At 36.5% G+C, this 27,279-nt stretch overlaps 1 long non-coding RNA gene across 3 annotated transcripts in view; it reads right to left on the bottom strand.

Moving 5' to 3' along the window:
* Positions 1-383: 383 nt before the first annotated feature.
* The window catches only part of LOC143688027 (uncharacterized), a 45,912-nt gene continuing 19,016 nt past the window's right edge, over positions 384-27,279 (bottom strand). Inside the window, exons 2-4 of one of the 3 annotated variants that reach the window (XR_013177791.1) lie at positions 7,186-7,406; positions 6,126-6,316; positions 384-859 (exon numbers count right to left, since the gene is read on the bottom strand). This is a non-coding gene — a long non-coding RNA (uncharacterized LOC143688027). The remainder of the gene's footprint in view (positions 860-6,125; positions 6,317-7,185; positions 7,407-27,279) is intronic. The other 2 variants (XR_013177792.1, XR_013177793.1) reach the window with 2 other exon arrangements.

The following is a 27,279-nucleotide window of genomic DNA, read 5'->3' as shown; positions in this document are numbered from 1 at the left end:
TCTCCTGCATGAAAGGCGAGCACTCTACTGAACCACCCGTGTACCCAATGTAAGTTCTTTTAACCAGAGCTAATAAGAATATTCCTTGCCTGGATTAAAAATTAAAAAGGCAATTTGGAAAACATGAATATTTCGATAAATCAATCAAGGTGGAATATAAGCTAAAATTTTATATAACTTAATTGGAAATTAACTACCTATAAATATTTGTAGCCTGAAGTTTTTAAATTTATACTAAAACAGCATTGGACTCAGTAATACTGCTTAGCATATTTTGAGAGTGACATAAAATGAAGGAAGGTACTCGGTTGAAAGGAGAGAACAAATGCCCTAGTAACAAGACTATTCAGTAAAATGAGGAAAAACCCTGGTGATTCGGTTTGTGCAGAGAAATTTATCCATGACAAAATTCATACTTCCTGTCTAAAAGCTGTCCAGGTGGCTCCTTCACACAATTAAAAATCATTGAATGTTTGGGTGTAAGGATAGGAGACAAAGGTAATATGAGTTTATGTGTGTAGGTTTACAGAGAGACAGGGAGAACAGAGACTTGGACCTTTCCCAGTTTAGCGTTCTCAAATCTCCGGAGAGATGATTTGGAGAACCGCATCACTTCCTGTGAGTTACACTGTCCTTTTCCCAAGCTGTAGAAGTCATTTCACTCCACATCTCACTTGAGCCTCTCATCGACCTACTCCTGACATCCGAAAGGCCTTGTGTGTGATAGAAATGTTTCATGACGTAAGACTCTCGATCATCGAAACGTTTTAGATGATCCAGTGTTACCAGGAAATAATCAGGTTTTACAGCTTCTCGTTTTAAAGTAGCTCTCTTGGTTTCCATAAATCCATTTTTGTTCCTTAAGTTAAAAAAAAAAAGCCTAGATTAGAAGTGAAGAGCTCATTCTTAATTTGTTCTAAGAATATTTTGGAAATCTACATTTCCAGACTTGCAGCTAAAATCTAATTAATCCCTGGGCAACGGCTTCTCTCAGGTCCCTGATTGTTGCACTCTATTCTTAAGCCAATTGATGAGGAAGATAAAGTATCTACATTCTATTAGAGAAGTTTAATTTTCCCTTCTAAGGAGGTACATGAGGTGAAACACTTACATTCATTAGCATTTACTTTTGTATTTTTTCTGTTAAATGCTGAAGTATTTTTAAAGGTTCATTTATAAAATTGGGGGGTCGGGGGAATTAGAACTATGAAAAGCAAAAGCATCCATTGAATGGCATTAGTTTTTATGGGCTAAAACTTTGATTCAAAGATCTGAAATCACTTTAAAAATGTTTAAATAAACGAGTTAATGAGGAAATGGTCCTGTAAAATGGCAGCATTGCTGGAACCGGGCATATGCTCTGCTGTATTTATACTGCTTAACCATGAAAAATAACTCAAGCCAGTGAAGGAAGATATGGAGAAGGAAAGTTCGTTTGAATAGAAGGAAGAATTTTCTAAAAATCTAAGTTGAGCAGCAGTGGAAAAGACTACCAATCAGATAAGCTGAACCAGCTGCTGTCAGAAGTGCTGAAAAAGGAGTTATTTTCATTGAGAAGGAAGTTGAATGTTAACGTAAAGATTCTCTTCAATTCTGAGACTTTAATACACATTTTATAATGTACAAATTATATAATATTATATTAGACATTGCTGTAACCCTTCTACTTAAGAAGCATCAAAATATAGATCCTCAATACCCTAGGCAAAACCCTTCAGGCAATATGTGTTTCAGAGTTCTTAATTTTTAATTTTAGAAAGATAATATATATTCATCACGTGTTACATGATACTCCCAGCAAGAACTGGAGCACTATTCTGTTTTTAAAATATTTTAATATTTCTACGTCTAATGCTATACATACTCAGAATAAAAGTTTTACAAAGATTATGAGTTATGTCATATAAATTATGGTCATCAAACTTTTTAATATAGCTGTGTTTTGAGACCTTTTTTGATTTCAGAATTGCAGATAAAAAAATTCATGTATTGGACTTTATCCGATTTTTTTTCTTCATTAGAGAAGTTGTGGGTTTATAGGACAATCATGTATAAAATAGACGATTTCCATTTACCAGCCTATTATTAACACTTTGCATTGGTGTGGGACATTTGTTACAGTTGATGAAGGCACATTCTTATAATTGTACTATCATCTGCGGTTGAACTTGGGGTTGACTATGTAATTTGTGTCGTGTTGTTCCATTGATATTTTTATTAAATGTATTCTGTTACCATATATATATATATTTCCCCTTTTAATCACATTCAGATACATATTTCAGTGCTGCTAATTCTGTTTGCAGTGTTGTGCTACCATCACCAACATCCATGAATAAAACTTTTCCCTTATTCCAGGTAGGAACCTATTACATTTTAAGCTTTAATTTCCCATTCTCTATCCCTACTCTGTGCCCTAGTAACCTATATTCTAGATTTTGACTCTATGAATTTGCTTATTCTAATTATTCCCAATCAGTGAGATCATACAATATCTGCCCCTTTGCGTCTGGCTTTCTTCACTCCAATACCTGATTTTAAACCTGCCTTCACCAGTCAATAGCTGTTTCACCTTGGGTAAATCATTTACTCCCCTTCCCTCAGTTTCCTTACATGTAAATGGATTTTACTAACATATATCACTTTAGGATTTTAAGGTGGAAGCTAGATAGAGCTAGAGACCTTCCCCTGTGTGAAAGCAAACTGCCAATTATGACCCTAGAAATAAACAGTTGTTATAGTTACCCTGATGTCAGAAAGAAACACAGTACCTTACTAAATGATACATTCCTTCACTAGCGTCAAAGCTCTCTGCAGTAGCATTTATATATATTTGTTTTCACCCCGTACTAAATAGTATGGTTTTGTTGCGTCAAATTGAATTACACTGAAGAAAGAGAAATTCAGTTAAGAGATGAAAAGAGTTTTGAGGTCTTTTGAAGACTGTTATGAAAGGAAGCCCTAGAATGCACATCTCTGATGCTTTCAGAATAACACAGAAAAAGGGCTCTCTGGTTCAGGATAGGTTGGCTGAGCAGCAGGCTTTAGAGAAGATAGACTTGAGGTCCCTTCATTTTCTGTATTCTTATGAATTCACTGTTTCTAGCCTTTGGAGTGGCAGATGACAATTAATAATATTAATAATAGCAATATTATAGTAATAATAATGATAAAAGTATTTCATAGAAACAAGCTGCAAATTAAAAACTACAATCGTGTCTCAGTTTGCATTTGATGAATTGTTTCACTTTGCACCAGTTTTCAAGATATCACATCACACTTGTTTACAAATTCTTTTCTCAAGGCAGAATATATTTATTGTACTCTATTGCCAGTCGAGAAAGAAAGCCACTGATTTGAAATAGGCTGGTAACCCCTACCGGTAGAAAACAGCAATCCCTATGGCAAGCTCTTCCCATCGAGAAGAAACTCACATTACTTTTGAGATGAATTAGGGAGCTAAAGGCATGCCATAGCTCTTTGTAAATCAGATTTCTTTGCTGTATTAAGCACTCAGCAATGCAGAACAGACCCCAACTGTTATTGCAAGCAGCATTCTATTTTAATCTGCCCCTTCTGACTCTTGGAATGTTGACTTGAACTGCAATTTGGAAAGGCTCATCCCTTTGATCTACCCTCAAAGTAGGCGTACCCTTCAAGTAGAAGCTCTGTTTAAATTTGGAGCTCAACATCTCCCAATATAATTTTTTTTTTTTTGAGTAAAGTATGTTAAGCATCCTTGCCGATAAGTGAAAAGACAGAGTTTCTCATTCCCTTGGGATCCTGCATTAACAGGACGACCTGGCAGGCAAGGGCGAATGACCTGCAACTTACGAGTTCTTTCTGCGGAGAGTTTATAAAAATTGTTGCACGCCAGGAGGAAGTGGGTTCTGCTGCTTTATTGGTGGCGGCCTTTCTGCCTGGTGTGATTAAACTTCCTAACTAGCAAATCGCAGATCTTTTATGCTGATAATGACTTACAATGACTCGTTATATTTACAACCCACTACAAAACAGCAGGGAAAACAAGCCACTGGAGTTGAAATACAGCCTTGGTCATTTATTGTGCTTTTCATAATGAAGCCTCTTTAAGTGCTTAAATCTTTGGTGAGATTCCCAGACAAGCCCTCTTCTCTTTGGACATCAGGATAGTTCTGACAGAGAAATAGCTGCCTGGAAACAGGCAAAAACAGAATATAGTATTAAGAGGGGAAAAAGGAAGGAGGCAAAATAGCCTCAAGGACTACCCAGACTTATTTGAAGTGTGTGCTACCTGCTGCGTGCATTATTCCTATCCACAGTTACAGAGAGGACACCATCAAGCTGGCCCTCCTTAGAAAGATCACCAGCTTCTTCCAAGTATAGCAGACCTTTAAGAAGAGGTGCAGCAAAGAAGAACGGTTCTTCTGAGATCCTGCTGGAACCTGGCCTGGGTTATTTGTTAGTTCGGGTGTGTGACCAAGCAGTAAACAATTCCACTCATTTGTGTAAAGGTTGAGCCCATGCTCCACAATGTGACTCAGTTCATAAGTTTTGAACTTCTATGAAAAAAAAAAAAGTGTTTCTTTGGTTAGCAGCTGTGAGTTCTGTAATGATTACAAGTGCTTTCATCTGAGGAACTTCCAGCACCTTCTAAACAGTAATTAGCCACACCACTAAGTGGCTTTTACAAGTTGAATTAATGAGGCACACTCAGCCTTGAACTATTTGAATCTTAATGGCTTTCACAAAGTGATTATGACAAACCAAGAACTTAAGAACATGGCTGCCTACCCCCTCATTTGGATGTGTGGACAGTAGCAAATTGAAGAAATGTTTGCACTTCAATTCTATTTTTTTTTAAAGCATAAGAAGGGGATAATTCAATGAGTCTTATCAGTCTTTATTTGAATGGAGAAAGAGATGGAGAAACAAGAGAAAAGTAAGGGAAGAAAATAATTTGGAACTGGGGGTCAATGAGAAGAAGGACTTGTCCTTGGTAGGGCTTGGAAATTCATTTTATTCTGCACACTTTATGTCACCATTTATTTGCCTTCCAGTCATATAAATCAAATGTGCCAGTTACCCTGATTCTTAATCCCTGGCTCCAAGTAAAAACTCTGGACCGACCAGTCATTTCCAAGACAGACGTGCAGTTGTGTTTTTTCCTCCCCTCCAAAACTTCGTTGTACAGGGTACTTTTTAGCTCAAGGTACTATTATCAGATGAAGTATTGGGAAAAAGAGTTAAAGGAGTTGACCCTAAAATTGATATTAACTTTGAATCCTTGGTGAAGAGGTCACTGCCCAGCTCTTGGTATGTACTTGGTAAAATATAAGTCAAATGAAAGGAATGAAGGAAAGTAGGAATGGAAGGAGGAAAGAAGAACAAAGAATGGGGGTGTGTTTAAGAAGCCCACTGGGCAAGTTCTACCACTTTCTAACTGTATGATCAAGTCATAGGGAATCTTTATCAGCAAACGAAAATTTTAATAGTACTTTTATTTCAACATTGTTTGAAGGATTAAATGAGATAGTGTTTAATTCTTAGCCAAATGATAGGAGCACAATAATTGTTAACTACTGCTTCCATAAAAGTATCAAAAATCACAAACTTTAGTAGTATCTTAAAATGGATATTTTTCCAATGAATTTTTTTTTAACAATACCTTCCTACAAAAACTAGAAAGAAACAAATGTCTAAAGGTGTAGTTTGAAACAAAGGTAGAGAGGCAGGTTGATGGGGAAAGAATTTGTATTGAAGAAGGCATTTTTTAGCCTCCTTCAATCCCAGGCAGATAAAAGGTCAGCTCTGAGAAGGAAAATAACATGAAATAGTCAAATATGCTACCCTTAATAGCTCCGGCCAAAGGTTTGATGAGTCAAAACTTTTCATTATTGACCAAAATGTAATTCTAAGATTATGGGTAGATAATGTATAACCTTTTATCTCACTGGGTCTCAGAATCCAGACCTTGCTTCAGTGGATGCTTCATATATTTTAATCGATCATGATAAGCAAATGTCCTAAGCATTGTAGCATCTTATCTCTCCCTGTAAAACATTCCTAGAATAAAAAAATACTTTATTTTCCTTCCCTGTTATTGTTTATCTGCCTTTTCAATGCTGTGAATAAAATGACTTAACTGGTGTACACACTCTCTAGATAGTTGTCAAAGGGACACTAATGTGCCCCAAACCTCATGCTTCTAAATCTTCAGTGTTCGGGGGCCTCCATGCAGATAGATGCATGAATAGGGCATTCTCCATCAGTTTTCCTACTCTTCTCATCCATTTGCCATTTTAGTTTCTTTAGCTTTACTATGAAGGATGTTCATCTACAAAAAACAAAAGAAAAATATAGTCAGTATCTCAGGAAAAGGGATTCATTGAAGGCTTTGCATATGAAGGCATCTTAAACATTGTTTTGTGACCCTTTCATTCAATTTTGGGTAACACTTTTCTCTTCTGGGTTTAATTTTGGCAGAGGACTAGCAGCTTAATTTCCCCTTTCAGAAGGAAATATCTTTTTGCTTGAGACCACAGATATTAGGATAGCACTCTATCCCTGATTCAGCGTTTCTCTTATCTTTTGTAGCCAAGTCACCATTTCTTCTCCTTGCTCCATGGGAGTGAAGAGCCAACAGTACACCCCAAAGATACTTTGATTCATATATTAACATTCGAGTTGCAGGATGTTAAGCCCACTGTGGCCTCCTTTGCAGTTCTTACCTGAAAATAACAATTATGTAGTCCCAAACACAAACCTACAAGTAAGCATTCTCCTTCATGTGCTGTCAATTAGTGTCCTTCATTAAAGTCCATTTCTGTCTTGATTTTAATAATGCCATTATGCACAAGAATCAGTTATTCTGAGGCTGTTTACAATGTTTAAAAAACTTTCAAAGTCTCCTCCAATAATGCATTAGCACTTAGCCAGCTGTAATCCTGGTCACAGACACCAGTTAATTGGAATCCCTGTAATAAACTACAGCTCTTTGTTCTCAGGGCATGTATGGAACTGGACCATTTTATCTTAACTGAAATTCTATACCAGAAATAAAAGCTACAAGTGCATGTTAAGATTGACATGTGTTTTATGAATGAGGAGAATCTTGGGTTGGGGGAGCTTTAATATATTTATTGTTAGAACCAAAACCAATTTCATAAATTTGACTGCTTCAGAAGAGTAACTATTTCTGCTTACCTTGTTAAAGAGGGCAGTGAGAAAGTCTGATGTGAAAGTGAATTTATTTCACTGCCTGGAGATAGCACTCTATCCCTGACTCATCATTTCTCTTATCTTTTGTAGCCAAGTGGCCACTTCCTCTCATTAAAAACCCAGGAGGGCTGGAACTTGCTTGATGAGAGTGAAAATCCAAAGGAAGCCAGGTCTGTCTAAAGGTTTTTCAGAGAGGAGATAGTCATCTGTAAATAATGAGAAAACTTTGAACACACACAGGCCTCTAGGGAGTACATGGAAGGTGAGGCTCCCCTGCATTGCTCTCTGGTTTACTCTCCCTTCTTCTGGAAAATGGCATCCTAATCATGGGACACCTGCAATACTAACACTGGATATTGCATTAGCACATCTATGGCAGCTTTCTCCTGCTAAAAGCCCCTAAAAACTCCTGTCATCTTCATGCTTTTTCTATTTCTAGCCAGTCAATACAATTCAGTGAGCCATTGCAGACCCCAAATGAAGTCATTATTTCTAGTTCTTTTGCAGCATTTTCTAAAATAAATGGTTTAATCTTCATTGTAGGGAGAGCAGTGGGGTAGGATTTAAGAGACCTGGGTTCAAATTCTAGCTCTACTTTCTGACCTCCATAGGCCTTCTTTTCTTAGATGTGCAATGAGAATGAATAACAGAACCTTCCTAGTCAACTTTAAAAGCTGATTGTGAAGACAAAATGCAAAAATCTATATGGAAGTGCTTTGAAAAATTATATTCCATTAAGTAAATGGAAAGCATTGTTTATGCTCTTTCTATCAAGTCTTCCTCTCAGGACTCAGTGGCAATACAATAAGCCAACTTTTGGTTTGCTAAAGCTGCCAGAATGCAGTATAACAGAAATGGAATGTCTTTTAATAGGATGTATTAGGCAGGGTTCTCTAGAAAAACAGAATCAACAGGAGAAATCCGTAAATATGAGATTTATAAAGGTGTTCACACAACCATGGGAGTGGAAGAGTCCAAAATCTATAGGACAGGCTGTAAAGATGGCGACTCCAATTAAGGGTCTGGATGAACTCCGCAGGAGAGGCTCTCTGGCTGAAGAAACAGGGAAAGAGTCTCTCTTCTTCCTTAAAAGGCTTCAGCTGATTGTACTATTTCACTGTGGGAGAAATGCCTTAGTTGATTGCATATGTAGTTGAATGATGATTTAAAACACCAGCCTTCTGGTTTATCAACCAGCCATGAAATATCCTTGCTACAACAGTCAGGTCAGTGCTTGCCTGACCAGACAACTGGGCCTCATCACTGGGCCAAGTTGACACCAGAACCTAATCATCACACAGGGGAATTTATTAAGTTGCAAGTATACAGTTCTGAAGGCATGAAATGTTCAAATTAAGGCACCAACAAAAAAGGGTCACTCAAGAAAGGCTGATGCCATCCAGAACACCTCCATCAGCTAGGAAGGCACATGGCTGGTGTCTGCTCAGGTCGTTGGTTTCTGAACACCTCTGTCAGCTGGGAAGGCACAAGGTGATGTCTGCTACCTGTCTCTCCTAGCTTCTGTTTCATAAGACTTCCCCAGGGACGTTTCCTTTCCCCAAAGGACTCTGGTTGTGTGAGTCTAAAACTTTTTCCAAAATGGTTCCCTCTTAAAGCACTCCAGTAAGTGTGGGACCTTTCTAACATGGTCAATTCACCCTTTGGGCTATTCTTGAGCCATGTAAGTTCAGACACCTGATTTGTCAGAGTGAATCTTTCCTTAAAGTCTGACTCACATCAGTCAAACTCATAGGGATTGAAGTGGACTATTTGGCTTACTGTCATTAATATAATCACTTTGGGGACCAGACAGTCAGGTCCTGGTAGATGGACAGGCAAATTAAAAACAGCTTCCCTCAATGAACATAGGATGTGAGAAAGAAGGATGAGTTATTAAGATAAGCTGATACCGTCAGGTTCAAAATGGAAATAGGGCTTCCACTGGAAAATCATATCCCTCTCCTTAGGTGGTCACTGCCAAACTTTCCCACTGTGTCTTTCCTTTTTTGATGTATTTCCAAGGCTGACTCACTACCCCTCCCATCTGTACATCCTTTTTTAAGCCACAGTTCAGGGTTACAGATTTAGAAACTTCCCTACCTCTTTAAGGAATATGGGTCAATTTCTAAAGTTTACATCTCAGAGGACACTCTCAAATATTTTGTTTCTAAGCCCTAGAAAAAGAAATCAGAATGTAAAGGCAAAAGTAATTGTTTATAAATCTCCAAACTATCAAATATTATTTAAAATGCAAGGAAGGGAAATGAACATAAAATTCTGACTTGATGCTTATTTTGTTAGTCCTCATCTTCTCCTCCTCCTCCCCCCACCTTTCTGGTTATATCTCAACTAAACCATAAAACTGTCATTCAAGGACATATTCTGTTCTGGACCACTACCCACCATATCTTCTGTCCCTAATGGCCTTTCCCAGTTCATCTTGATTATTTTACCGGTGAAATGGCAAATTTGCTAAGAGTTCCAGAAGCATGTCCTGCCTAACATTCAAGAAATGTGAATGGATATTTGCTTGGCAACAGAACACTCTAATTCCCTCCACCCCCACCCTGCCTCACTGGCTCAAGCTTGGAGATTTCCAAGCAGCTGGGCTCAGTCAAATATATTTTTTGATAAACTGAAACTGTATTTTATTGGATTCTTCATCCATAAAATTAGGTGGTTAGACCAGATCATCTCTGAGGGATTTTCCAGCTCTAAAGTGGTACGATTCTATGATTTTATGATGTGGTGCTGAGTTTTTCAATTACATTTTGCTCAATAAGGATTATCTAGCATCATCCTGACTTTGAACAAGAAAGGGGCATTCCATAATATCCAAGCCAAGCTCACATCCAGGCCTATTGATTTCATGGTCAATTTACCAATTATTCCCTTAAACCAAGGAATTTTCTTCAAAATTTAAATCAATGGAAAATAGTTCAGTAAAACTCAAAATAATTAGAAGGGCTCAAAGTCAGTGTCAGGGTTATGTTTTTCACTCATTCACTTAAAATAAAGAAACCTTACTCAGAGTTTATTTCAATGTCAGGACAAGAGGAACAATGCGATAAAAAATACATATAATATAAAATCAGTACAGAGCACATTACTTTATGTGACATTGCAGTCATCTGTCCTTAAGCACTATTAAAAAAAGACATGAATTTTAGCTATTGAACTATAACTAAAGTTATATTAAAATCAATTAGTAGCATTAGAGATAAATGGGGTATATGTTGTAACAACATTTGAATTTTAACCTTTGTCCTCAATGATTTTTTTCCTCTTCCTATAAATTTAGCAAGAAGGGAACAAAAATCATCCAACTCATGTTCATTGCCTATTCCACTGAGATGAAAATGTGACCTACTTAAAGAAATCCAGAAATGAATGAGGAAAAAAGTCTATTTCAGTGGTTCTGAAACTTGACTGAAATTTAGAATCTTTGAGAAGATAGGATTGACCTTCGTCCAGGTCACAACCATACCAACTGAATCAGAACTTCAGGGGTAAGAGTCAGCCTTCGGTAGTTTTAAGATTATACTATTATCACCCCCATTTTACATGAGAGGAAACTGAGACATAGAGAGGATGATGAACTTTTCCAAGGTAACACACTGAGTAATTGGCAATTGGCATAACTGGAAATCAAATTCAGGAGGTTTAATTCCAGAGACTCTGCTCTTTATTGCAATATTACACGGCTTCTCATACAAATTCATTATAGAAAAATCTGAAAATGCAAATTAGCAGAGTGCCAAATATGAAGAATATCCAAAATCATAAACAGAGGAAATCAGTGTTGATATTTTAGAGTCTCTTTTTCTTAAATTATTTACTTTTGGTGGAGGGTCTTAGATTATACAAGTAATATTAAGGAAAAGGTATATAGAGTTTTCCAAGCAATTGGCTAGTGGCTATATAATTATAGTTGTTATAGCTAATGATAGTTATATATCACAACATATATTCTGTTCTGTACTGTACATTTTGTAATTAAGAAAGTTGTGGGTTTACATAAAAATCATTCATAAAATACAAAGATCCTATATACCAACCTATTATTAACGCCTTGCATTCATGTGGTACATTTGTTACAATAAATGAAAGCACATTTTTATCATTGTACTATTAACTATAGTCCATAATGTAATTAGAATTTCACTATTTGTTTTGGGTAGTTCCATGGATTTAATTTTTTTTTTTTATTCTAGTAACATATACAACCTAAAATTTACCAATTTAACCACATCCAAATGTATAATTCAGTGCTGTTAATTACATTTGCAATGCTGTGCTACCATCACCACCATCCATTAGAAAACATTTCTATCATGCCAAATAGAAACTCTGTGAATTTTTTGGGGGGAGAACATGGTCTGGGAATTGAACCTAGGTCTCCTGCATGGTAAACTCTGTACATTTGTACATTTTAAGTATTATTTCCCTACTCCCTACCCCATTTCATTTTTTGGTAAACTATATTCTAGATTCTGACTCTATAAATTTGTTTGTTCCCATTAATTTTTATGAGTGAGATCATATAATATTTTTCCTTTTATGTCTGGCTTATTTTACTCAGCATGATCTCTTCAAGGTTATCCATGTGGTTGCATGTACAAGAACTTCATTCCTTTTTACAGCTGAATAAAATCCCATTGTATGGCTATACTCCTTTTGTTTATCCATTTACGTACTGATGGACACTTAGGTTCCATCATTCGGCAATTATGAATAACGCCACTATGACCATCAGTGTGAAGATAAATGTGCAGGCTCCAGGTGGGATCTGATTTCAGTTCTTTGGGATATATACCTAGAAGTGAGATTGGCAGGCCATGTCGTAATTCTATACTTAACTTTCTGAGGATGTACCAAACAGTCTTCCACAGAGGCTATGTATTTAACATTCCTGTCAGCAATGATAAGTGTTCCTATTTTTTCTCGTTCTCTCCAACACTTATAACTTTCCAGTTTATAATAGTAGCCATTGTAATAAAATTCATCTTATTGTGAGTTTGATTGCATTTCCCAAATGGCTAATGATGTTGAGCATCTTTTACGGTGCTTTTTGGCCATCCATATATTTCCTTTGGAGAAATGTTTGTTCAAGATTTTGCCCATTTTTTAAATTTGGTTGATTTTTTTTTTGCTGTTGAGTTGGAGGATTTCTTTATATATTCTGGATATAGGGTATGCAGTTTCCAAAAATTCTCTACCATTGTGTAGGTTATCGTTTTACTTTCATGATAAAACCTTTTGATGCAAAAAGTTTCAAATTCTGATGAGGCCCCATTTATCTATTTTTACATCTGTTGTTTGTGTTTCGGGTGTAAGATCTAAGAAATCATTGCCTATTGCAAGGACCTGGTGATGCTTCCCTATGTTTTCTTCTAGGAGTTTTATAGTTTTGGCTTTTATATTTAGGACTTTCATCCATATTTAGTAGTATATGGTGCTAGGTAAGGGTCACCTTCATTCTTTTGCTTTTGAATATCCAGTTTTCCTAGCATTATTTGTTGGGAACTATTCTGTATGATTTGAGTGGTCTTTGCCCCCTTGTCAAAAATCATTTGGCCATGAATGAGAGGGTTGACTTCTGAATTCTCAATTTTATTTCATTGGTCTATATGTCTGTTTTTGTACCAGTGTCCTGCTGTTTTGATTACAGGAGGTTTGTAATAAGTTTCAAGATCAGGAAGTCCTCCAGCTTCATTTTTTCTCTAGATGGTTTTGGCTATTTGGGCCCTTTACCTGTCCATACAATTTTATGATTGGGTTTTCCATTTCTGCAGAGAAGATTATTGGAATTTTGACTGGGACTGCATCAAATCTGTAAATTGCTTTGGGTAGAATTGTCATCTTAATAGTATTTAGTCTTCCAACCCATGAACATGGAATGCCCTTCCATTTACTTCCATTTACTTACTAGGTCTTCTTTGATTTCTTTTAGCAATATTTTGTCATTTTCTGTGAATAAGTCCTTTATATCTTTGGTTAGATTTATTCCTAGATATTTTGTTCTTTCAGTTGCTATTGCAAATTGATTTTTTTCCTTGATTACTTTGCTCATTAGTAGTGTATAAGAATACTACTGATTTGGGGTACTGATTTTATACCCCTTTGCTGAATTCATTTATTAACTTGGGGACCTTTGTTGTGTGTTTTTCAAGACTTTCTATATATGGGATCAGGTTATCTGTAAACAAGGAAAACCACTTCTTCTTTTCAATTTTATTTTATTTTATTTTTTTATTTTTACATGGCCGGCACTGGGAATCAAACCTGGGTTTCCAGCATGGCAGGTGAGAATTCTGCCACTGAGCCACCATCACACCACTGCCTTTCAATTTTGAATGTCTTTTGTTTCTTTTTCTTGCCTAACTATTCTTGCTAGAACTTCTAATTGGGACTTCCTTTACATAACTTGTTGTTTTTCTCTTTCAGGGTTCAGAACTTTCTTTTCATCCTGTGAATTCAACAGTTTGATCAAAATATAATGTGGTATATCTTTCTTCATGTTTATCCTATTTGGTGTTCTCTGGGTTTCTTGGATGTGCAAATTCACATCTTTTGAAAAATTAATAAGTTTGGGAAGGTTTCTGTCATTATTTCTCTGAAGAATCCTTCTGCCCTTCTTCTGGGACTCCTACAGTGTGTATATTTGTACACTTGATGGTGTCCCAGATGTCTCTTAGGTTATATTTCACTTTTTATAATTAACTCCTCAACCTGACTTATTTCAATTGTCTTGTCTATGAGTTCACTGATTCTTTCTTCTGCCAGCTCCAATCTGTTGTTGAAACCCTCCTGGGAATTTTTCATTTCAGTTATTGTGGTCTTCAATTCCAATAATTCTGTTTGGTTCCTTTTAAAAATTTATCTCTTAATTGAGATTCCCATACTGTTCATTCATTGTTTTCCTGATATCTTCAGTTATTTCCCCTGTATTTTCCTTCACCTCCTTGAGCATATTGAAGATCATTTTTTAAAAGTCTTTTTCCGGTATATCCACAGACTGTTCTTCTTTGCTGATGTTTTCTGGATTTTTATCCTCTTCTTCTGGATGGGCCATCATTTCCTGTTTCTTTGTGTGTCCTGACATTTTTTTTGTTGCACCCTGTATATTTTAATATGTTTAAATACTAACTCTGGAACTTACTCCCTGACGTGCCTTTATCTTGAGTTTACATCCACTTGGTGATATGGCAGAGATTTTCTTAAGTTTCAAGAGACACAAAATCAAGTGAACACAAGCAAAACAACACCTTTCATGGGTTTTGCAAATTGGCTTTGCATTGGTTAGTGCTCTCCATCACAAATCAGTCCTCCTGGGAGGCAGGTCAGCCCAAGGTAAATGTTTATAGGAATTGAAATGTCCCCTCTACTTCCCAGGAAAGATCTTCTCCCTCGCCTTCCTCTGTAGCTCTGGAGAAATGTGCCATTTTTAAATCTCCTCTATCGCCTTTGTCCAGGATCCGTTGTAACAATGAACTCTCTCAGACCTGGGCCCCAGGATCCCAAAGTAGCTACTCAAAAGCAATGATCTGCAATCTGAACATATCCTGCTTTAGATTTTAGGAAAGTGGATTTGTATGTCCCTTCCTGACACCAGATAGCTAGACCGTGAGCCAGACCCTGCTGCTGCCTGCCATGAGAGTGGGGAATGGGCAATGGTAACCACCATGGAGAGAACAATTTCATGAAATTTATTGTAATTTACCAGCCACTTCCTCATTTTCTTCCCTGGATGTTGTACAACATACTCCTGGAATTCAGAGTTTCATGATAGTTGATTGAGACAGTTCCTAATGTTCTGGTGCTGTTGTAGGGACTGATTCCTGGAGCTTCTTGCTCTGCCATCTTCCCATCTGTAATGTACTTTTTCTTTTTTCACATGGGCAGGCACCGGGAATTGAACCTGGGTCTCCGGCATGGCAGGCGAGAACTCTGCCTGCTGAGCCACTGTGGCACGTCCTCTAATATAGTTTTAGCACTACATTATATTATTACTATTTTTTAATCTTTGGTGCACTTTTGCAACACATTTTAAATGCATTTGATTATATGTGTGATGTGGTAGTTTTAAAATATGTCTTTAAATTCTTTGATATGTCTCCTTCTCCAAGAGTCTAATTATCCTCCTCCTGAGTGTGGGCTGGACTTAGTGACACAATTCTAAGCAATAAAATGTGATAGAATTGATGGGAAATGATTTCCAAGACTAGATCATAAAATGTGCTTTCTTTCTCATCCCCTCTCTTCAATCACTCACTCTGGGGAACTTAGGTACCATGTCATGAGAACACTCATGCAGCCCTATGGAGAAGCCTAATGGTCACCTGACAGCATTATAGAATTGATGGGAAATGATTTCCAAGACTAGATCATAAAATGTGCTTTCTTTCTCATCCCCTCTCTTCAATCACTCACTCTGGGGGAACCCAGGTACCATGTTATGAGAACACTCATGCAGCCCTATGGAGAAGTCTAATGGTCAACTGAAAACATCCAGCACTAACTTTCCAGGTGGTGAATGAGCCACTTTGAAAGGAGTTCCACAAGCCCTAATCAAGCCTGCAGATGACTGCAGTTCCAGCAGACATTTAAGTGCATTCTCATGAAAGACTGATCCAGAACCACCCAGGCAAACCTCTCCCAGCTTCCAGACCCTCAGAAACTATGCAAAAAAATAAACAACAATTGCTTAAGTTGCAAATCACAAGAAAATTTGTAGCACAGACATAGATAATAGAAATGCATGGATATACCATGGTTTATTTAACTAATTTACTGTTATTGTTAGACACTGAGATTTTCCTAACTTTTTTCCCTTGCCAAAAGCATTGATATAAACAGTTTTGAGTATAGAAATGATTGTTATCTTTAGGATAGATTTCTAAAGAAAAATTGCTGAATTGAATGTCTGATATATTTATTGGGCTTTTGCTAATCCTATATCCCTCTCTAGAGGGATTCCCAACAGGTAGATATGAGAATGACCATTTCCACATTTCCTCACTATGGTAGGACCCCAAAATGTCCACAGAGCCTGTGAATATATTAAGTTACATAACAAAAAGAACTTTGCAAATGTGATTGTTAAGGGCCTTGTGATGGGGAGATCATGTTCGATTATCTAGTCATACATATCCTTAAAAGTAGAAGTCTTTTCCTCTCTTGTACCTAAATAACTAATAGTCCTTTCTCAACTCTGCATATCTTTTATACTAACATGTCTATGACCTTATTACAATTATTGGTATTTGCTTGTTTTGATCTTGTAAGGTCATTTATATGTGAGTACAATCTACAAGCCCCTCAAAGAATTGTCTTGTGGTCATTAAGGAAGAAATAGATAGAAAAGAGCTCATAATACTCCATAGGAGTGGGGAAGTATAAGTAAGCAAACATCTTTCTAAAAAGAAATCGATACCATAGATTTAAAGGTGCAATATCTCATCAGAAAAAGATTAAACTCTTCTCTTGTTGAGACTATGCTACCCTTTCCTAACACTGATTTGTAGTGTTGGAGGAATAAAACAATTCTGTCAACAATGACCCTTCTGTACCAAGAAAGAGAAAATGTTTTATTGAATAAGCGTGACCTCATTTACATGCATCTAAGGTAGTATGAAAGTGACAACAAATTCTGGACAGAATTTCACAGAAATGTATACAGTAAAGTAGGAAAAAGATTAATTAAAACTCTTTTACCTCTTTGAGAGGTAAGTGGATGTGCCTTGTGATTGTCTCCTAAATGTCCTTTGAGGGACCCCTGAGCTAGCTCCAGTCATAGCTCCATTGCATTACATTTGCAATGGTCAGAAGGTCTTTGATCTTACACTGTACAATCAAAATATGGAGCCTCCTATTGGCCTATTATGTTTTCAAGGAGACGTGCTAAGAGGGCAAGGTGAAGAGGAAGCTATCTCCCTCCTCAAAAAAAAAAAAAATTATCATTTTACACGAACAATAGTGCTGTTTATTATGTAAGTGTTGATTTACTAATTACTGCCGGTTAACCCACCTTCCTCTTTCCTGATTTATGTCATCATCCAGTGTAAAAGAATCTGATGCTTGATTAAAATGAACAATAGACCTATGAGTATTGAAGGCCACCTGTGTTTTTAAATTTCTTATTGATCTATAAATAACTACCCTCTGAGCAGGACTTTCTTGGCAATTCTCCTAAAAGCCCTTCTCTTTGGAAGAGCTTTAAAATGACCTCTATTTAAGAGTAGCCTAGGTTCAATTTTAATTAGCCTATAAGTGGTAAATATTTGCTAATAGACATCGGGGTGAATAATTAATCAGTAAAAGACTGCTATGTACAGACAATTTATGTGACTAAACTAATATATTAAATCCAAAAAGTCTTCATGGAAGCAAACTTTTCGAACTTAAATGTTGAAAATTTAAGATTTATATAAAACTGTGTTTAAAAACAATAGTCGTGTGAGTTTTCTCCAAAATTTCATTCTCATTTCAGTAGCGTGTATAGGAAGATATTCTTTTTACTTTGTTGCATCAGTTCAACTATCCTATTAAAACATCATAAATAAGTGAGAATTAGACAAATTCCATATTTTATCCTTTTTGTGATCCTTATGAATGTTTCTGCTAAAATATCGTTTAAATGATGTTAGGTTGTGTTTTATTCTTCCAATGGATAAAGTAGCTATAATCTGGAAGTCTAATTATTTCTAACTATTTTAGAAAGGCCTAACTCACATACCATAAATTCATCCATTTTAACTGTACAATTGAGTTATTTTTACAAAACAGCATTTACAAAATTGTGTAACCATCAACAAAATCCAATTTTAGAATCATGAAAAGATCCCTTGAGTCCATTTGTGGTCACTCCTTATTTTTACCCCCACACAACTAGGAATCTATTTTCTGTCTCTATAGAGTTGTCTTTTCTGGATATTTCATATAAATAGAATCATAGACCTTGTGTTATTTGTTGACTAGTATAGTGTTTTTGAGGTTTATTCTTGTTATAGCATGTATCTGTAGTTCATTCCTTTTTATTGCCAATTAATATTTTATTGCATGGACATTGTACATTTGTTCATCTAATCTCCAGTTGATGGACATTTGGATTGTTTCCACCCATTGGTTATTGTGACTAATGCTGCTATGAATATTCACGTACAAGCCTTTTGTTGATATGAATTTTTTTGCAGTTGGGTAGATTCCTAGGATTAGCATTGCTGGGTTGTGTGGTAAATTTGTCTTTAACTTTTTAAAGAAAATGCCAAACTGTTTTCCAAAGTGGTAGTACAATTTACATTCCCATTAGCTTTGTATAAAAGGTTCAGTTTCTCTACATCCTCACAAATGTTTCTTATTGCATCCTTTTTTTTATTATAGCCATTCTACTGGGTGTGCAAGGTACTTTATTGTGGTTTTAACTTGCATTTTCCTAATTACTAACAATGTTGAGTATCTTACATGTGCTTATTTAACATGTATACCCATCCTTTTGTGAAATGTGAATTCAATTATATTTATATAGCATTAGGTTTGCATTACTTTAACATCATCTCATATATTTCAAATGCTTTTGATTATATCTGAATGAATATTTACTATGCACAATGCACTAGGCTATGTATTTTTTAACATCAAATGAACATACTCTACAGACAATGTGCTAATGTGCTGAGTTAGGATCTTATACCATACAAAACAAAGAGATCTTTAACCCCATAAGGATATTATGGAAATAACCACATTATAGGGTAGATGACTCATTAATGTTGACATAATTAATTATACAGTGTTTGGGGGAGCTCAAAGGAACAAAAATAATTATTCCAACTTGATAGGAAGGAAGAATCAAAAAAGGTTTTGTAAAAGGCAGAGTTTGAATTTCATTTGTAGAAAGGTTAGAAATTCCGATGTGTGGAAAAAGCTACATTCCAGGGACAACAAGTAACAAAAAAGAGGGAAAGAGAGCAAAAACCCTGTGCATAAAGGAAGAAGAAGGAATAACTCAGTTTAGATGAACTGTAGAATACATGAGGGGAATAGCTAGAAAGGTAGACAGGATGTGATCATGAAGTTCTTTGAAGTGCTATGCAAGAGTATACATTTTATTACAAGAATGAGAACTATTAGAGCTTTTTGATCAACTCTGATGGAACAAGATGGTGGTGAAAGTCACTCCAGGTTGTCATCTCCTCCACAGAATCTTTGAGCAACTAGCAAAGATAAATCTAACCAAGGATGTAAAAGAATTGTATGTGGAAAATCACAAAATATTTCTTAAAGACATCAAAGAAGATCTAAATAAATGGTAGGACATTCTGTATTCATAAATTGGAAATCTAAATATTGCTAAGGTGTCAATTCTACCCAAGACAATTCACTGATTCAAAGAAATCCCAATCAAAATTCCAAAAGCCTTCTTCAAAGAAATGGAAAAGTCAATCATCTCCTATTTGGCTAAGGGTTCCCAAATAGCCGAGATCAGTGAAAAAAAGAGTGAAATTGGAGGACTCACACATTCCCAATTAAAAAAAATTATTACTCTGCTAAAATAATCAAAACAGCATGGTACTGGCAGAAGGACAGTCAGTGGAATCAAATTGAGAAATCAGGAATTAATCTTCACCATCTATGGCCATATGAATTTTAACAAGGATGCCAAGTCCACTCAATGAGAAACAGTAGTCTCCCCAACAAATGGTGCTAGGAAAACAGGATCTCCATATGCAAAAGAGGACCCTTACCTTATACCATAGACAAAAATTATCTCAAAATGGATCAAAGACCTAAAAATAAGAACCAAAACTATAAAACATTTCAAAAGTAACATAGGGGCAAATCTTCATGACCCAGTATTTGGGAATGGATTCTTAGATATGGCACCTAAGTCACAAGCAACAAAAGAAATAAAATATAAATGTCTTTATCAAAATTAGAAACTTTTGTGCATCAATGGAAATTATCAAGAAAGTGAAAAAACAATGTACAGAATGGGAGAAATAGTTTCAAACCATATCTCAAATGAGAGATTAACATCCAGAATATATATATATGTATATAAACTCCTCCAAATCAGCAAAAAACAAAGACAAACAGCCCAAATAATTTAAAATGGGAAAAAGATGTGAATAGACATTTCTCCAAAGATGATACACAAATGGTAGAAAAGCACATAAAGTGGGGGGTGCAAGGATAGTTCAGTGGTAGAATTCTCACCTGCCATGCAGTAGACCTGGGTTCAATTCCTGGCCCATGCACTTTCCAAAACAAACAAACAAGTAAAAGAAAGAAAGAAAGAAAAAAACAAAAATTCAACAAATGGTGCTGCAATAGTGGAATACTCACATGGAAAAAGAATGATATGACCCCCACCATACAGCATACAAAAAGAAAGAAAGAAAGGGAAAACATAAAAAGATGATCAACATCATTAGCCATTAGGGAAATGCAAATTTAAACCACAACAAAATCCACTTCATAGCCACAAAGATGGCTATTTCTAAAAGAACAGAAAACATACAGTATTGGAGAGGATATGAAGAAATTACAACTCTAGTGCATTGTTGGTGGTGCAGCCACTGTGGAAAGTAGAATGGTGTTCCTCAAAAAGATACAGAATGGCTATATGAACCTGAAATCCTCCTTCTAGGTTTATACCTAAAGAGAAGGAAAACAGGGTCACAGATAGATACTAGTACATCAGTGCTTATAGCAGCATTATTTACAATTGCCAAACAACAGAAACAACCCAAGTGTGCATTGACAGATGAATGGATAAACAAAATATGGTGCATATGTATAATGGAATATTATTCAGCTATAAAATGAATGAACTTCTGAAACATGTGACAACGTGGATGAAACTTACAGATATAATGTTGAGTGATGTAAGCCAGGCACATAAGGACAAATGTGGTATGCTCTCACAGATTGGGAATACTTAAAATAAGCAGATTCATGGAGTCAGAAAATAGAATATAAGTTACCAGGGACCAAGGCAGAGGTAGGGAATGGGAAGTTAATGCATAATGGATGCAAAGTGTCTGTTTGGAGTTATAGAAAAGTTTTGGGTGGTGATCATGGTAGCACAACATTGTGGATGTAATTAATGTCACTGAATTATATAAAACAAAAGACTGTATAACGCAAACTGCTAAACCTAATGCAAACTACAGCTTACAGTTAATATAATAATTATAACCATATCCTTCCGTCAATGTAACAAAGTTACCATGCCAATGTAAAATGTTACAAATAGGGGAAAAATGCATGTAAAAGGGGAGTGATATGGGAATTCTGTATTTTCTGAATGATTTTTCCATAAATCCATGACTTCTTTAATAAAAATTAATAAATTTTAAAAATATATGACAAAAGTTCGTCATTGGAAATACATAACATGACAAATTTTTAAAAAATAATAAAGAATGAGACAAACTAAAAGAAGAACCCCCACCCTCTCGGTCGGCAAGAAGTGACAGGACTGGAAGGAGTCCCCAAGACCGGCCATCCCACCCCTCCCTTGGCGCCCCCGCCCCTCCAGGAAGGGGAGGAGGCAAGGGTAGACCTCCTCGGAGGCAGAGCGAGCCCCGCCCCTCCCCCCACCAGCCTGGCGACTGGGGTCCCCCGACACATGAGGTGGACGTCCCCCGGAAGGACTTCAGTGCCAAGGCAGGAACTAAGGTCTTGAATCAGAGCACCAGACTTGGGGACCCTGGACCATCACATGAGGTGAGAGCGAGCAGAATTCCAGCTCCACCAATGGGAGTTCCAGCTCGGAGGTGGGGATGGGGGGACAGCTCTTGGCCCCAAATAGCTCAAATGCCATTGTATGAACGGCCAGCAACACAGGCTCTGCAAGCACTGCAGAGGCAGCCCAATGCCACTCAATATCTTCACGAGTTCATGCTCCAGCAGCAGCTCAGCAATGCCCAGCTGCCTAGTCTGGTTGCCTTCTGGCAGGCCAGCTCCCCAACACCAGCACCACACAGCAGCAGACTACCACCACCCAGGCCAATTTGGCCACCATGTCAGCCATCCAGCTCATCAGCTGATCCCAGTGTGAGCTCTTCCAGTGCCACCACCTTGACCCAATCTGTGCTACTGGAGAACACCACGTCCCCACCCCTCAACCAGTCCCAGGCCCAGATATAGCTACAGATATATCATGTGCTGAACTGCTCATCCTGCCATTCCAGAAGCCTGAGAAAATGCTTTTTGACAAAATTGGAAATGCTTCTCAGTGAAGAAATTCTGGCCATATGGGAAAAAAACTTTGGGGTGAATCAGAGGCCAGATGTTAATGAAACCCAGAAAAGAGAGGACATCTCCATGTGATACAAGACAGAGACACAAACCAAGGAAGCCCAGGGATTGTCAGAATGTAGACTCATACTTCTACAGATCCTGGGGAGAAAATTTTGCCTTGCTGATGCCTTCATTCTGGACTTCTCATAACTTCAGAACCATGACCCAATTCCCATTGTTTAAGCCAATCTATTGTGTGGTGTTTATCTTAGAAGCCAGAAACACTAAGACTGAAAGGATTGTATTTCTAACAAATAGTGCTGAACAACTAAACATCCATATGCAAAAATTTAACCTAAATCTACAACTCATACTTTATACATAAATTAACTCAAATGCATCATAGATCTAAATATATGAGGTGAAACTACATACATTTAGAAGAAAACATAGGAGCAATCTTTGTGAACTCTGGCTAGACAATGAGTTCTTAGATAACTTACTAAAATCAAAATCCACCAAAGAAAATATTGGCAAATTAGATTTATCAAAATTAAAATATTTTTCTCTGACAGAGACATTGTTAAGGTAATGCAAATGCAAGATACAGACTGGGGGGAACATATTCACATCACACATCCAACATGGTAAATATACATGGAATATAAAAAGAAACTTGAAAGCTCAGCACTAGGAGAAGAAACAACCTAATTAATAAATGGACAAAAAAGTTGAATGGACGTTTTACTAAAGGTACTGTGCAGAAGGCAAATTAATAATCACATGATAAAATGTTCATCAGCAATTATTAAAATGAACATTGGGTGGGCAACTGTGCTCAGTGTCAGATTCCTCGCCTTCTGTGCCAGAGACCCAGGTTCGATTCCCCATGCCTGCCTATGCAAAAAAAAGAAAGGATACTGAAAACAAAAGTGTTTTAATGGCTAAAATTTTTAGAAATAAAAAATAATAGGTACCAAAATTGGTGAATGATAACAGAACCACCACATGTTGATAACTTTGATTGCATGAGCATTGTGTGAGTCAATGTTTCTAATATATTAGTCCATCTATCTATGCAGTCATCTTTATACATGTATGAATTTATTTCTATTTCATGTATACTCAAAATCTTCTCCTCTAATGAATTTTGTGATTGCATGTCCACATATATGTTGAAGGTAGCATATAATGAAAAAAATTATTGTTTTATAATCTCTAGGAAAACAATCTGATGTAAACACTTGACTCTAAACTGGGGTCAGTAACTACTTGGAGTTTAGGTTTTGAACATTCCTGCATATTCTGTGCAGGTAAAGAAATATACAAATTAATGGTTAAATTGCCATTAGTTAAAACCATTAGTTTTCATTGATATTCATTATACTCTTATTTAATGATATAGAAAGTCTTAGCTGGTCACGTGACTAGAGTTACTTTCTAGACGCTTCTCCAGTTTTGTGTGGTTTTGTGACTAAATTTAGATGATGGAGCATGACTGGAAGTTCTGCATGATATTTCCAATTTGTATAACTAAAAAGGAATAAATAAGTGCTTTTCTTCATCTAACTCGACTGGCATCCCCCACCCCATTTTCTATTGTCTGGGAAATGATAAAGGTATAGCTGGCCAATTTTGGTGTACAGGTAAAAGATGCATATTGAGGATAACATCACTCAAAGGGTTATACCTCTTTCTACTGAATTTTTCATAGAAAAGAAACTTCTACTTAACTTGAGACTTTACTTTTCCATCTTTCATAGAACACCTTAGTTTAAACCCTATGTAATTATAAATTTCTGATGTTCTCAATGCTTCTATTTCTCAATAATCCCAGAAAATACATTATTCCTACAATATAAAAAAAAAGATTTTCAGCAATTGAGTGTCATCACTAAAGCTGTCTCTCTGGAATATCATTCTAACATTTATATGAGAAAAACCGAAGCAGGCAGAGAATGAAGACAAGGAGACCATCATTTATGGGAGAGTAGTAAGAAAAATAATAATAACGAAATAAGGATTATCACAATGGATTTTGCAGACTCAGCAATTGGTTGACTTCTGGAGACAAATCTTAGGAAGTTATGAGAATAGAAGAGATGCTTATAGTATAGAGCAAATCTTGAAAAGCCACAGACCTCTTCATCAGAATTCCAAAACTCTATTTACACCAGAGACTCTCAATGCCTTTTGCTGATTCATTCCCAATTCCAAGATAAACTAAATATCATGATTACAGTTTTACTCTGTATACCTTCTCTTGCTCTAATTCTTGAGGAATTCAAGATAACGTTTACATTTTCATTGATAATCCTTTCAACACAATTTTCTAGCAGTTGCTTTGCCTTATCCTTTCTAACAATACCCATTTCCTCTTTACAGTTATTCAATGCACACATAAACCTTGGAATTTTTATCATATATATTTTATTCTACTATTCATGACAGTTTTTCCAGGATACAATCTTCTGTTTGAATTCATATGATCCGTGAACCCAAACTCTCCAAGGTCTGTCAGTATATGAACAGCCGTTTGTCTTTAAGTGTTCATTATATTTCTAGGTTTAAGGTGAGCATTTAAAAGCATACATGTATATATGTACACACACATACACAAGCAGGCTTTAATCCATTCTAGGAAGTTCTTAAAAAAGGTTTACTATGCCACCAATTGTAAAATGCATCTGATTTTTAGTGAATTTGCTAAAAAAGAGTTATATATCCCATGTCAATGACCTCTCCACATCTGATATATAGTTACATGAAAGTATGTCATTAAAGACACGTTCCAGGAAGGTTTGGGATATTATTTTGTTCTCTGGGGTACATATTTTTAAATAAAGGAACATCACTATCTTGGACATTAGATGTAACATACTAAAATAATGTTAAGACTTATGACAAGGCCACAGCAGGTTTGCAATTGGCCAGTTTGAGCAAACAACTCAGACTCTCTCTTTCTGAACCAAGCCCCAAATTCAATCTTAAATGCTTTAGTTTTGTATTTTCTCCATGAAAAATGATCCAGGTTGTCATGAAAGGCAGTAATGGGGGACTATTTCAGGGCTAAGCATCTAAGAAAATGATCCTTACTCACATGGGGACAACAAACAAAGAATTTTTCTGTTGCAAGTGACAGAACACTCAATTTAAAATAGAATAAAGAAGAGGGATTTATTGGTAAATAGGTCTAGGTTCAGATGTAGTTTGAGCCAAATGCTCAAACAAGGTCACCAAAGACCTAATTTTTTTTGCCTTGCCATGGCAACTTCTGCCTCATTCCTACAGATCCAGGACCCCCTCTTCCACTAGCAAAATGATTACAGCAAATCTAGCTCACACATAAACATACCTTCCCAGAGAGGAGAGGTTCCCTTCCAGCCATTCCCACAAATGAGAAAAGACGTTTTCCCTCCAGAAACTCAAGAAACCTATCCATGACTCCAGAAATTATCCATCACTAGGATCAGAGGTGTGGGCACAGCTTACTGACTGAAAGTGGGGAGAATCTGTTCCTTCCAGGTCAAATATTAGTGCTGTCACCAGGATCCACAGGAATGGAGGCCAGGCAAGAAAAACAACAAACGGACATGGCAAGGGAATCTGTTTACCTCTCTGGCTGTCTAAAGGCCATAAATATGTATAGAATGGAGATGAAGCTAGAAGCAGTGTCAGTGGTTCAGAGCAGCATTTTTAAGCATTTACATATGATTTTTTTTTTTAAATCTAGATATCCTTTTATAAGGGAGCTAGCATGGACTTTTTCTGATTATGGACCCAAAATTCTCCAGTCATTTCTACCTGTTAGAGCACATATACATTTTATTATGGGTTGAATTGTGTCCCCCCAAAATATATGTTGAAATCTGTATTAATCGGTGTTCTCTAGAGAAACAGAACTGACACAACTGTGAATATGGGCAAGTTCAAATTCCATAGGCCAGGCCACAAGCTAGGATCTCCTGTGAAGGTTTTTCATGAATTCCCATAGAGAAGCTGGCTGGCTGAAGTAGAGTTGGAAATTCTCTCTTCTGACTGCTAAAATCATCTTCTTTTAAGGCCTTCAATTGATTGGATGAGACTTCTCTCGATGTTGAAGGCAATATCCTCAGTTTAATGTAGATGTAGTCAGCCAATGATGGAATCAACTTACTGATGATTTAAGTTCACAAAATATCTTCACAGTAACAATCAGGCCAGTGCTTGCTTGATAAGACAACTCAACACCATAACCTGGCCAAGTTGACCCTTGAACATAACCATCACACTTAACCCCTGGCCAACTTGGCACCTATACACACTACTTAAACCATACTTAATCTCTAAATAAAAGCACTAGCATTCATATTTTTATTTAACAATACTCAGTCCACCTGCATACAACCAGGAATGCACTGACTTTCTCCAGAACAGGGTGTAAGTCCTTGATGAATATTCACTCCTAAACTTGATATCCTATAATTGAAATACTATGACATGAAGTTCATGCAATTTATGTCATATGATAAGATGATGAGATAGGGAAGAATGCAAAGATATTTTCTTTATTTATATATACAAACACACTCACAACAAAATAAGGAAGAAATAGTCATAACCAATATAGTCCCACTGCAGTAACTGGTCATGTGGTCATAGCTAATATTTACAACTACCTCCTTCCACTACCCATTCCATATTCCCTTCACTCTCAGCAAGGACCTCAGCTGACCATTTTTTTTTTTTTGCCTAGTGGGGTGACACAAACTTTCATTCCTGAAATTTCTAGACAATTATTAATCCTGCCTGGATTGGGCTGCTGCATTTTTCCGTTAACTTTAACCACAG

Source organism: Tamandua tetradactyla, chromosome 1 (assembly GCF_023851605.1).
Source record: "Tamandua tetradactyla isolate mTamTet1 chromosome 1, mTamTet1.pri, whole genome shotgun sequence".
In the NCBI taxonomy this organism is placed as follows: Eukaryota; Metazoa; Chordata; class Mammalia; order Pilosa; family Myrmecophagidae; genus Tamandua; species Tamandua tetradactyla.
The sequence above is the reverse complement of the archived record's forward strand: the minus strand, read 5'-3'. Positions and strand labels throughout refer to the sequence as shown.